We start from the raw sequence: 14,487 nt of genomic DNA on the forward strand, positions 1-14,487 counted from the left end.
GATTGAATTAAACTGCATATGCTAATGCTTACACTGTTTGTAAACAATGCGTAATAGAACTATTCAATGGAAATATAAGAAACTCTGTAACTACATGTTATAAAAATTAAAAAGGAAATATACTAAATTTAAATTATATCTAAAGGCTCAGGCGTCGGTAATTCGTCCGAATCGACGATCATAGGTAAAGTGCCCAGAAGGCTGGCAGTATTGCCACGTTGTATGGCAATACTGCCAGCCAGGCAATTATTTGGCCTAAATATAGGCCAGCCTTCTTTCTGGTCACGGGAGGTGTCGATTAAACGCTTTGTAATTTCTTTGTAAAGAAAGCGTGTACTCGGACCCCACGGTCCTAGTGTTTCGACCGCAAACGGCTCAAATATGTAATCTCCGATATGTAATTATGCGTAATTACTTGTTCATATATGTTTTCTGCGGTAATACTAATATTTTAAATGAGCAGACGACCGCGATATATTCAACATTTTGAATTTTATAGGTTTTCCTGTCCTGTAATCTATCAGTCAAAAGCTAATTAGTAGTAAGACATTGGAGAGAATAGAGAGTGCTAACAGAATTGGAAGTACCTCAACATCTAGTTACACAAAGAATCTTTTCATAGTGTGGGAATTGTAAGGAGAGATATTACTTTTAAGTTTCACAAAGGTGTCAGACAGGGCTGTGTGCTGTCTCCTATTCTGTTCAATATTTACGAGGAATATATTATGAGACGCACTCGCGTAGAGTAGAATGGTGGCATCAGCATTGAAGTAAAGTTAACCAATTAACGTTACACTGATGTCATAACTCTTTTAGCAGGATCTGAGACCGAAATGAAAACCCTATTGAACAGAATGGCTCAAGTGAGCGAAGAAATGGGCCTCTCTATAAGCAGAACCAAAGACGCGTACCAATAAATTTCAGCTTTACTGAATTTGGCAATTGTGCAAAACTTTATATATCTGGGATCCAGTATCAGTAATACTGACTCGTGCGAAACTGAAATCCGAAGAAGAATAGCCAAAAGCGCCATTTGTCTTTTTTCTTGAATACCTTGGCTGTTTATTTTTCAATTACAAAAATAATTAGCTATATTCCCTTAACAAGCTCTTTAATAAGATTTTGGAATAATGAAAAAAGGGCTTTATCGAAAATTATATCTTAAAAACACGATTTAAATTGACACCAATTAACGCTGTTTTCTGAGGTTAGTTTGATTAGTTTAGACTCCATCTGTATAACTGTTTAACAAATGTTACATATAAACGGATTTTTTCGAGATTTCTCAAAATCTTGAACTCATATTTGGCCAAGAAATAATATTTCTTGCCAGACATTTTGTTACTAATATCTGACCTTCATGGATTTTTCTCAATTTTCAGAAAGTTTGTTGGAGATTTTTTGAAGTTGCGTTTTGGTTTTCGCAGTACTGGGCCGACAATGTTCCGCGGCCCGCTTAAGCGTAGCTTAAGTTCTTTATGTTCTGTTGCCGCTCTATTTCATTTATTACATTGTTGTGCCAAGAATTTCATCGCGGCTAGTTGCCTTCCTGGATCAGCATGGCTGTCCATTGCAGAAATACAGCTAGTATTCTTACCACCATTTTACGTAGGCATGATTTGTTTTGCTATTAGGATAAGTAAGCTTGAATTTCTTATTGTATTCTATACTAACCGACGCTCCGCCGTTTTACCCGCGTAATTCCCGTTTCCATCAGAATATGAGGACAAAATAAAGCCTAACACTCACACATAACGTGGCTTTTTACTGGATGAGAATTTGCAAATCGGTTCAGACATATCCCCTACAACACTACAACCTTTACCTCTTTATAATATTAGTATAGATATACTTAGCTAAATTATTACAAATGAAATTTTAATTCAAATTTAAACGTTACAAGTTATCTATACTACTATTCGAGAGATGATAGATTTGATTGTTGTCTGTTTGTTTGTTTGCCATAGTTTCAGAACCTATTCAATCTCTGGAAGTTGGAACTACTGAACCAATTTGAAATATTCTTTCACTGTTGGAAAGCTACACTATTTAAGACTGTATTAGGAGTGGGTATGACAATAGACCAACTAGGATCGAACCACCACCCCTCGGTGATGAGTCCGACCGCTTTTACCGTTCAGCCATTGAGACTTCGAATGTATTACGAAATTCAGATGAAAATCTATACTATGATTTTATAAAGCTGAAGAGTTTGTTTGTTTGATTGAACGCGCTAATCTCAGGAACTACTGATCCGATTTGAAAAATTCTTTCAGTGTTTGATAGCCCATTTATCGAGGAAGGCTATAGGCTATATATTATCCCTGTACTCCTACGAGAACGGGAACCACGCGGGTGAAACCGCGCGGCGTCAGCTAGTGTAACATAAAAATAATAGACTTATGGTATAATTTAATTTATTTGAAAACGATAGCATCCATTTTGTCGTCTGATGGTGAGGTCATAAGATTTGGCGGCACTTTAACGAAATGTTCAAGCACTATTTCTGGGTCATCTATTGATTGCTGCCTTGCTGATGCTTTGTTCTCCGCGGCTATTTGAGCCTTGATTTGTTCAACTTCGTCCGGGAAGACGATGCGGTCGCAGTCGGACATTATTCTGTAAGTAAAATTTTTTTCTTGTAAGTAAATAGTAGGGCTCTTGAGTCAGTGTGAATGTTACTAAACAAATAGATTTATACTAGCGGACGTTCGCGTGGAATTTAGTTTTTCACAAATCCCTCGGGAACCATCGATTTTTCCGGGATAAAAAGAAGCCTATTTGTTAATCCAGGCTATAATATACCTCAATATTTTCAGCTAATTCGGTTCAGTAATCGAGGCGTGAAAGAGTAACAAACATTCATATCATCAAAATCATCAGTTTTCGCAAATATCTGGAAACTATGGATTTTTTCGGGATAAAAAGTAGCCTATGTGTTAATCCAGAGTAAAATCTATTTCCATTCCAAACTTCAGCTGAATCGGTTCAAGGGGAACCCCCTTGAGCTGATCTCTGGAAGTCAGGATCCCAGAATCCTATTAATATTATGAACGCGAAAGTTTATATGGATATTTGGATGTATGTTTGGATGTTTGTTACTCTTTAACGCCGCTACTACTGAAGCGATTAGGCTGAAATTTGGAATGGTAATAGATTTTACTCTAGATTATAAAGAAATATTTTTAAAATGTTGTGTTCGTAGTTATTCATAGACAGTAGTGCGTGTGTGTAGATTCATTCTACCTAACCGGCTGTATTAAATTACTTAATTACTATTAGGTAATATTACAAAAGAAGAAGTAGGTAGTAGAATATATTTTGTTAGGCTTAGCACCGCCTTCATACTGATCAGCAGGTAGAACATATTATGATGTTATTTTTCGCTTTTTAGTTTAGTGGGTACGTTTTTAGATTTTAAAGTCGGTTGTATTTTTTTTATTAAATTTTTTATGTATAGTCATAACGAAGCTAACACTTTGAAATATCATTTACCCAAATACCTATCAGGCTCCTAACTTTTCCAGAATCTGAGATCCAGAACCATTTGTAACCACCAAATTACATATTGCACACTCTCTTTTTGAGACATAGGTACAACACAAGTGTCTATAAATACAAGTTCGTGCTTAGTTTAGATACTTACGACTCATCTCATCATAGTGTTAAGCTATATTTTTATTATGTTACGTATTTATAGAGAATAAATGATTATTATTATTAAAAACGTCAATCAAATCAAATCAAATCAAAATTTATTTATTTCAAATAGGCTTAGTTTACAAACTCTTTTGAAATGACAGACAACCCGATTCCTGGCGGCTTACCTTTTAAAAATCCATACATACTCTTACATATTCATTATAATTAAAATTTATATTTTAATCTCGAAATAGGTATATAATATTACCATAGCATTTCTACATTTTTTTTTTAATAAACGCCTGCGTGCATCGCTAAATAACACTTTACCGGATTACCTATTACAAAATTTCAGCCTTCGCTACTGATGGGTACTAAATAGTGCTAGGTCAATGAATGGCACGCACGGCATCATCACTACGTCGTTTGTTGTTGCATGCAAAACAGCACGTCTGTGACCCTGATAATCTAATTAAAAGTCGTCGTCGTCGTCATCAACCCATATTCGGCTCACTGCTGAGCACGAGTCTCTTCTCAGAATGAGAAGGGTTAGGCCAATAGTCCACCACGCTGGCCCAATGCGGATTGGCAGACTTCACACACTCAGAGAATTAAGAAAATTCTCTGGTATGCAGGTTTCCTCACGATGTTTTCCTTCACCGATTGAGACACGTGATATTTAATTTCTTAAAATGCACACAACTGAAAAGTTGGAGGTGCATGCCCCAGACCGGATTCGAACCCACACCCTCCGGAATCGCAGGCAGAGGTCATATCACGGCTCTTTTAATATACTTAGATACTTTTACATAATATATATCATCATTATTCACCTCGGAGAAATCCATGCTAAGCACCGTATATTTTGACGTGAACGTTATTTTTTTTTATGTTTTGAATCTTTTTGAATATTATAAGCTTGACATTGACAATTTATGTAAGTACATCAAACGACGTAAACATCAATTATCAAAAATTTTCGAGGAGATTTGCGTGTTTCTGAATACCGTGAAGACAATACTTTATGCAATTTGCTCAACGAAAACATAACGAAAAACAAAATGGCCATGTTCAAGATATATACCTAACTTTCTATACAAAACAAAAATTTAAGAAAATAAGTTTGCTTTTCCTGAGATTGAAAGTAAAATGTGAGCAAACATGTATTTTTCAAAAAAATAAACTACCGAGAAAAGTTTTACAAATTGTGTATTTTGTATAGTCGTAACGAAGCAAACACTTTGAAATATCATTTACCCAAATATCAGGCTCCTAACTTTTCCAGAATCTGAGATCCAGAACCATTTGTAACCACCAAATTACATATTGCACACTCTTAATTTAATGTGTGTCGTGTGAAAATTTTTAAAAAAGAGTGACTTACCGATTATGTATTTATGTAGAGAAAGGTCCGTTTCAAAAACACTACGCTCGCTGATCGCTCCCGGAGCTGCGTATGAACGATATTCCTGTTTGCCGTCTGTTTATATTGAAAATCCGGACGCTTATCGCACTTGCAGAGGAAAAATATGAGTTAAAATTAAATATGCTATAGCCACAGATTAATCAATAATATACAGATGGTGCGTACGGAACCCGATGGTGTCATCATTATCAACCCATATTCGCCTCACTGCTGAGCTCGAGTCTCCTCTCAGAATGAGAGGGGTTAGACCACCACGCTGGCCCAATGCGAGGTTTTTCCGTCACCGTTTGAGACACGTGATATTTAATTTCTTAAAATGCACACAACTAAAAAGTTGGAGGTGCATGCTCCGGACCGGATTCGAAGCCACCCCCCTCCGGAATCGGAGGCAGAGGTCATATCCACTGGGCTATCACGGCTGGCGGTGTCGTAGCCGCTCCAAATACAGAATTAAAAATATAATACATTCTCGAGTCAGTACGACACAAACCGTTGCATCAGTAATTTTCAATATTATTCAAGAAAAATGGCGTCATATTTTTATAAATATTTTAAAAACTGTTCACAAAAAGTAAAGAAAGGGAATGGAGTATTTTTTTATTGGTAATTATTGATTATCATACTCGTATTAATTTACATAATTGTTGTTAATGTTAAATTTTAAAATACAATTTATGAAAAAAGTTTGTGCTTATAAGCGCATGTCAAGGAGACGCGTCACGTTTGTTTTTATGGGTTTCAGCGGCTTCACCACGCTGTTTGTAAAGTGTGACTCACTCTGTATGATATTTACTCTGTGGATATAGCTAACACTGTAGGTTCTCAATCTATACTGTATTTAGAGGTAAAGTTTGTGGTAATGTAAGGGGTAATCTCTGGATGGATCTATGTATATATAGTTTTTACACTTCCTGAACACACAACTCGACATTGTAGACATTTTAAGGTATTATTTGTTTAAATTACTTTCGTTGTTTACTATGCGACTAAATTAAATTAAGACAATTAGCCACTTTTGTACGCCTTTCGACGCATTAGTGACCTATCATAATGAGTATCAATAACTACAGCTTGGCAAGTTTGTTGATGACACTCCCATGATATGCGGGCGACGGGGGGATAGACTGAGCGGGTGTGAAATCGTGCGTGCGGGGAAGTGAGGTGTATCAGTCGTGGGTTTTTCATTCATCGCTACACGCCTCCCGGCCCGCGCGGACTATCGGGAGTATTACGAACGAACTTGCCAAGCTACATCAGTTAACACTGTATGCTTGCACACATTCGCACATATAAATATTTCACCTTGTCACATCTCATGTCTCGTCTTGGTTATTTCAAAGCCGATCTATTTCTATTTTACATCTATGGTTTCAGCCATGTTTGAATTTCAATATTTACTATAAGTCTGGTAAGTTCGTAGATAACACTCCCATGATATGCGGGCGACGGGGGGATAGACTGAGCGGGTGTGAAATCGTGCGTGCGGGGAAGTGAGGTGTATCAGTCGTGGGTTTTTCATTCATCGCTACACGCCTCCCGGCCCGCGCGGACTATCGGGAGTATTACGAACGAACTTGCCAAGCTACATCAGTTAACACTGTATGCTTGCACACATTCGCACATATAAATATTTCACCTTGTCACATCTCATGTCTCGTCTTGGTTATTTCAAAGCCGATCTATTTCTATTTTACATCTATGGTTTCAGCCATGTTTGAATTTCAATATTTACTATAAGTCTGGTAAGTTCGTAGATAACACTCCCATGATATGCGGGCAACGGGGGAAAGACTGAGCGGGTGTGAAATTGTGCGTGCGGGGAAGTGACGTGCATCAGTCGTGGATTTTTCGTTCATTGCTACATGCACCCCGGCCCGCGCGAAATATCGACAATGTTACGAATGAAGTTGCCAAGCCATATCATCTTACAATACATAATACTTAGATCGTCGTCGTCATCAACCCATATTCGGCTCACTGCTGAGCTCGAGTCTCCTCTCAGAATGAGAGGGGTAAGGCCAATAGTCCACCACGCTGGCCCAATGCGGATTGGCAGACTTCACACATACAGAGAATTAAGAAAATTCTCTGGTATGCAGGTTTCCTCACGATGTTTTCCTTCACCGATTGAGACACGTGATATTTAATTTCTTAAAATGCACACTACTGAAAAGTTGGAGGTACATGCCCCGGACCGGATTCGAACCCACACCCTCCGGAATCGGAGGCAAAGGTCATATCCACTGGGCTATCACGGCTCTTTTAATATACTTAGATACTTTTACATAATACATATCATCATTATTCACCTCGGAGAAATCCATGCTAAGCATCGTATATTTTGACGTGAACGTTATTTTTTTTTTATGTTTTGAATCTTTTTTGAATATTATAAGCTTGACATTGACAATTTATGTAAGTACATCAAACGACGTAAACATCAATTATCAAAAATTTTCGAGGAGATTTGCGTGTTTCTGAATACCGTGAAGACAATACTTTATGCAATATGCTCCATGTTTCTTTATTATTCGTTTAATGAATTTGAAATGATAAAAAGTAACACTTTGGGAAATGTAAGTTATCCATACTACTTAACTTCGCGCCTTCGCGACTTCCGCAAAGGAATTTAGTTTTTCACAAATCCCTCGGGAACCATGGATTTTTCCGGGATAAAGTAGCCTATGTGTTAATCCATGCTATAATATATCTCAATACCAAATTTCAACTAATTCGGTTAAGTAGTCGAGGCGTGAAAGAGTAACAAACATTCATATCATTAAAATCATCAGTTTTCGCAAATCTCGAGAAATCATGGATTTTTTCGGGATAAAATGTAGCCTATGTGTTAATCCAGAGTAAAATCAATTTCCAGTCCAAATTTTAGCCAAATTACTTCAATAGTAGCGGCGTTAAAGAGTAACAAACATCCAAACATCCATACAAACTTTCGCGTTTATAATATTAATAGGATTAAATGCGAAAGCACAGAAAACATATGTACCTACAAGCGAAAGTAAGTCTGTCTGTCTATCCGTCACGTTTTCAGAGCTAAACCACAAAACCAATTTGGATGAAGTTTGGTATAGTATTTTTTTCCTTACATGGCAAAAAAGGTAAACAAAGATCCGTCGTCACGACATTCACATATTTCTCACAAACCGTCCGTTTAAACTAAATCATTTATATACACATCACTTCATTTAACGCGCACACCGCGAATTACATAAAAACTGCTTGTAATTAACTATTATATCACGTTTATTTCACTAAAAACGAAATCACAACAAGTTTTATTTCTACAGATTAACGAAAATGTTGCGAATTTGACATTTCGTAATGCTAGATTGTCTATGAATTGAAGAGACGGGAAAGATGCATGAAATTATAACTTGTCGATAATTATGTACATATTTTTTAATTTTAATATTTGTGTCCTTTGTGGCTTATAAATAAAATAAATGTGTATCTTTATTAACACAGCACCAAAGAATATATTATACTCCATGGAGAAGAAGTAAATCTACATACATGAAAACGTTGGACATAGCAGCGACATTATTTCCGCATACGAATATTTTTTCATAAAGTCAGTGGCAATTTTAAATGGAGATTTTTGATTTTAAAATAGTTGAAGGACCTAATTGAGAAAAAACAAATAATAATTTAAAAAAATATATACAACCGACTTCAAAATATTAACGTACCCACGAAATTAAAAAAGGGAAAAATAATATCATTATATTTTCTGCCAAGCCAGTGTATTCAATCTATTAATTCAAGGTGTACCCTATCGTAAAGATTTTTGTTTCTCAGACATTATTTTTGTCTGTCATGTGTTTTTTTCAGTAACGACTTAAGTCAACATCAGACGGGCTTGGCAGCGACTTCAAAATGATCAATAAGTAGAAAATATAATAATGTTATCTTTCCCTTTTTAGTTTCGTGGGTACGTTAACATTTTGAAGTCGGTTGTATTTTTTCATAATATTTTTTTTTTTATATTTTTAATATACCTAATAAATAAATCAATCCATATGAAATTCAACCTAAAATCCACCCATCTGAAAGTCGGAATTTTCGGTTGGTTATATTATTGTTAGTCATACACTACTCAGCAATCAGCAATAATATAACAACCAAACAACAAATTGGTAAATAACAAGACTAACAATTACAAACGAAACAAATAAGTAATGATGATATGGAAGAAACATTAACACGACCTCACTGTGAGCATGGAAGCGACAATGTGGCACTTTTTGCTCGCAGTTAACTCATCCTAAACCGAGCTTAACCGATCGCGGCGCGAGTGCTCCCGAATGTTTGTAATTATATAGCACGATCAAAAATTATTAAAAAACCGATAAACCTATTCTTCAACCACTTGCAAAATTTTTAAATTAAGAATAAAGAAAACAATACACAAATACGACTTGAATATTATGATTGCTGGATCAGAAAAATAAATAAAAGATTTGAAATACTAATGGAAAAAAATTTATTACTTTTGTTTCGCAACATGGTGAGATTTTTATTTTTCTGGTATACGTAAATCGTGATAGTCAGAGTTATTAGGATATTAGATAAAGAAGTTTGAGAGATAGTGATGTACAAGGGGCCGAAACTTTAGTACAAAGGTTTTTTAATATATATGACATTATGCGGTAATAAATTTAGTAGGTTCTAGAGCTAGAAAAATGTTACGAATTATAATTAGAGACAGACAGTAAGTGTACATTAATTCCAATTATGTTCTACATAGTCATTTGGACTAGTGGTGTATAACCAAGGTAAAAAAAGAAAGAAATAATAATCTTTAATTCAATAGAAAAATATTTTTGTCGCTTCTTTGTTTTTCTCAATTGTTTTCTTAAACAATTTAAAAATTAAAAATTTCCATTATAAATTGCCACTGACTTTATTTCAAAAATATTCGTATGCGGAAATAATGTCGCTACTATATCCAACAAAATGAAATGAAATGTTAATGTTTTTTAACTTTTGTATCTTTTGTAATTTTTAAAAATGTAAACTGTAAAATTTTTGTAATTTATGTACTTGGAAATAAAGGCTATATTATTATTATTATTATTATTATTATTACTATATCCAACATTTTCATGTATTTCATGATTCACTTCTTCTCCTTGGTGTATATATTCTTAAAATGATATTTAATTTCCTAAAATGCACACAACTGAAAAGTTGGAAAACGAAACGAATATGGAACGTATTCGTTTTTTAAGATGACGTATAGTAACGGATATTTTAGTTTAGTTATTTCAGATATAACGATACCTACTTGATATCGTTACGATGCCCGCGGTAAACTTCTCAACCCTACTGATTGTCTTTGGTTCATAGTCAGCCATTATTGTTGTTTAAAATTGACATCTAAGAAAATTTCAAGTATATATAGATGAATTATACCTTGAAACAGAACATAGGCTCCTTTTTGTCTTGGAAAATTCCATGGTTCCTGCGGGATTTTTAAATACAAAATTTCACGTGAACGCAGTCGCGGGCGAACGCTAGTCCTATTTTAGACCAGTTAATGCCGTGTTAGTACTTACATACAGGGTGTCCCGTAATTAATGGATAAAACGCAAATGTAAAAAAATACACCACCTTTATATAAAACTAATTTGAATAATTTTCCAAAAATCCCTAGGGTGCCCAAGTTATATTTCTTTTTTCGAATTTTTCAAATTTTTTTTTTCTTGAATCAGTTTTTTCAATGTAGCTGCTGGAATTCAGATTTCAAAGATCTGATTTTTGTTAAACATAATTGGTGTATCTGCCATTTTCGTTTTATCCTTTAATTACGAGACACCCTTATAGTTAGTAATTACATAGGCCGATGTAATTACTAGTAATTAGTCCAGCAGTGGACGTCGGTCGGCTGATAATGATAATGATGACACATAATTATATTATACATATAATACACATGTGCTTCATGTGTTCACATATAGTACGTCAATGATATAATAGGTATTATCCTTGAAACTATTTTAGATTGAAAAATGCATAATAATTTCTATATGGATAATAAAAAAATAATAGTGTCAGAATGACAATTTATCGAGGAAGGCTATAGGCTATATATTATCTCCGTATTTCTACGGGAACGGGAACCACGCGGGTGAAACCGCGCGGCGTCAGCTAGTACATATATAAATAGACATAATGTGGATAACTTCAGTAAAACCTATTTTATCTATAAAGTAAAGTATTTTATAGTAATATTTGAATTAACGGAATAGAGTAAGAGCCAGCGACAGATATACGTCCGTCATTTTGTAAAAGCTAAAAGTTTGTCAGCTCATACTTCTAACATAGGCCCGTGATTACTTTGGGAGGTAACAGGTTTCAAGGGTCCAGACCCTCAACAGTCAAAGTATAAAGTGTAGTTTTTTTTATATATTTTCCACGCCAAAAATCCTTTTTTGGTTCGTAGATGGCTGTAAATATCTATCATAGTAAAGTATCCATCAATGATTTTTATACATAATCTATACCAATATTATAAAGAGGTAAAGTTTGTAAGTTTGTAACAAAACTTTGAAAGGGGTAATCTTCGGAACTACTGGTCTGATTTTAAAAATTCATCATGTCATGAGTCGAATATCTTTGAAGCATTAGCCGAAATAAATTTAATTGACCCATTCCTTAAACTTATAATGACTGGGGATGATTTAGTTATGTTGAAAATAACCAGCAGGCACTACGAATATTTTAGGATAGCTTTATTTTCGTTAACTAAACTAATCAACAACAAAAAATGTAATCAATTATATTTAATTCAGATAAACGGGAAAGAAGAATTGGATGCATCGGATGCAGCTGTGGTTCAGAGCAACTCAGGGTATTTTACTAAAACATCTTTTTGTACAGCGAGATGTACATTGCGATTCTTTTTGGACATAGTAGTTTCGTTTTGTAATAATTACGTGTTCCGAGTAACTTCCTCATTGAGTCCAATGCTTATGTAACTAACTGGATAACAATAAAAAATATAGGCCATTTTCAAAATATTGTTACATATTTTACATTTTTTTTCACTTCAAAAAAAAAAGGTGTAGGTTCTCAATTTGACGAGTATACTTTTGTTACCTCATAACTTCGATATTTCTTAACCAATTTTGTATACTTGTCATTTCATTTTCATGAAAATCGGTTTTGTAATTTTGTGTTAAAATTAAAGTAACAAAATTGCCCGTACGTACTGTGGCGCTTTCGTTCACTATGCTAGGACAAACTAAAAAAAAACTTTTTGAAAAAAATAAATTGAACCGACTTCAAAATCACAAAAATAAACTAAAAAGTGAAAAAGAACATCGTATGTGCTACCTTCTTATCACTTTGAAGGCGGTGCCAAGACAGTGGCGTATTAATTTAAATAATAATTTTGTGTTAAAATCAAAATAACTGAAGTACGTCTTTGAAGTCGGTTCCATTTTTATGTTAAAAAGATTATTAGTATTAGTATAGACAAAAGTTAGTTGACGAACAAAGATTTTTTCATTTTTCATTTTAATTTTTTTCATTTTCACAAAATATTAAAGTTATGTACCATTTACAAAACTTGAGTAAAATATACCAGATTTTTATATTGTGATTTGACCCTTCATAGATCTAGAGTATTGGTCATGACAATATTGAGTACACTATTATAGGATAACAAATATTTAATTGGCTTTCAGTGCACCAAGAGCCTAATAGAAAGTAGCAGAACACGAATATGTATATATAATACCTATACTAGTTAGACAATTAAATTAGTGTAATGTCAATTTTAATTACTATTTTTACTATTTTTGTATTGTTATTATTATTATGTTTGTTTTACACTGGGTTTTTACCTTTAAATAAACTATTATTATTATTATTATTATTTATAGCTAAATGTTTATCATATACATAATCTGCGTTTCAGTATAAAAACTATAAAAAGAAGATCAAAAAGGGATTGCAAAAGTGTTTTCGAACGGTATCACATTACTATTAAGCCTAAACTCCATAAGAGCAGTTCTCTTTCCGATTTGTCTAAATCAAGCGATATCTGTGAGTTAAATCTATTTCTATATTATTTACACATATTTCAGTCATCCTAATGACGGAGACGGAGGCTGGCTCTCCGTCTCCAGCCAGACCTTTGTCATATTATAAAAGCTGAAAGTTTGTCAGCTCATGCTCCTACCATAAGTAAGTACACCAGCTAACTATGGAGTTTGAACTGTGGTGGCTTTGAAAGGTAATTTTTGTATATTTTCATCGGCATAATATGAGAAATTATATCCTCATTCGCCTGACACCTGGCTCCATGGCAACCCTTCGCTAGAGATCCATAAAGTTTTATCATAAATGGTGATTTTCGAAGGGTTGCCGCGAAATAGTACATTACTGCAGCGGTCAGCAAGAGAGGCATTGATGGACGAACGTGGAGGAGGCAAAGCCGAGGCACACATTCACACGTCTCGAAGAAGGTTGTCAAAATAATGCTCAAATTTCCAAGCATGTTTGAGAAAAAAAAAAATTAAAATTTATACTTGGACGGTTGACGATCTGAATCCTTGAAACCTACCTACGTTCCAAAGTAACCACGGTCCAAACTCCATAATTGGCTACCGTAACTTACCTATGATAGGAGCATGAACTTTAACCTTTTTTGAATGACGAAATGATTTGATTTGATTAACGGGCTCTTAGACTATACTGTTCTCATATGATTGTTGTCCCTTTTTTTAACATATACTACAAAATATAAACTTAGTATAAGTATCAAAAGATAACGATTACAGCGGTCGACTTTCTCAGGAGAACAGAAAATTATTTGTACGGAAAAAATTTAAAAAATACACTATATGACGAATCAGGAGATACATTGGAAAAATATTGGTCAAGACATTTGATAAAAGCACCATATATGTCGTGGAATTTAAAAGGAAAGTATGTATCAGATGACTCCAAAATAAAAACTATTGTTTATTACATAGTTTAAATTCTTAATAAAATTCAACAGAAAGTCGAAAAAGAAATGTCAACCACCCAACGCGTCCAAATTAGCCAACGACTATGTCCAAAATTATCAAAATGTTTCATCAGGGACAGATAATAATTCAAGGTAAGGTATTTTTCTAATAACATGAATGATACCGTGAACTTTGGCATCCGTACTCGTAAGTTTCTGACTCCAATCGACTCCCTCGAATCATTCGCTTTGATAATATTTAATTAATTTAGAACAGTCAAAATGTGGAATGTCCTTCTGAGTTCTAGTGTCAGCGTTTCCTGTCGTCTGTCACGTTTGATTTGTGCATCTTCAAAACAAGTGATTTTATGCATCTTCTAAGCAAAGTTACTTTCCATCAGCCATGCTTGTGTTCGGAAATCTAGCTAGTGTGAATGAAATA

At 34.4% G+C, this 14,487-nt stretch overlaps 1 long non-coding RNA gene across 1 annotated transcript; it reads right to left on the reverse strand.

Annotated features, from left to right (window-relative positions):
• Positions 1-2,400: 2,400 nt before the first annotated feature.
• On the reverse strand, positions 2,401-5,267 carry LOC112047572 (uncharacterized). Its single transcript, XR_002886963.2, has 2 exons — positions 5,027-5,267; positions 2,401-2,619 (listed from the first exon to the last, which is right to left on the reverse strand). It is a non-coding gene; the product is annotated as an uncharacterized LOC112047572 (long non-coding RNA).
• Between the last annotated feature and the right edge of the window lie 9,220 nt (positions 5,268-14,487).

The sequence above is a fragment of the Bicyclus anynana genome, chromosome 5 (genome assembly GCF_947172395.1).
Source record: "Bicyclus anynana chromosome 5, ilBicAnyn1.1, whole genome shotgun sequence".
In the NCBI taxonomy this organism is placed as follows: Eukaryota; Metazoa; Arthropoda; class Insecta; order Lepidoptera; family Nymphalidae; genus Bicyclus; species Bicyclus anynana.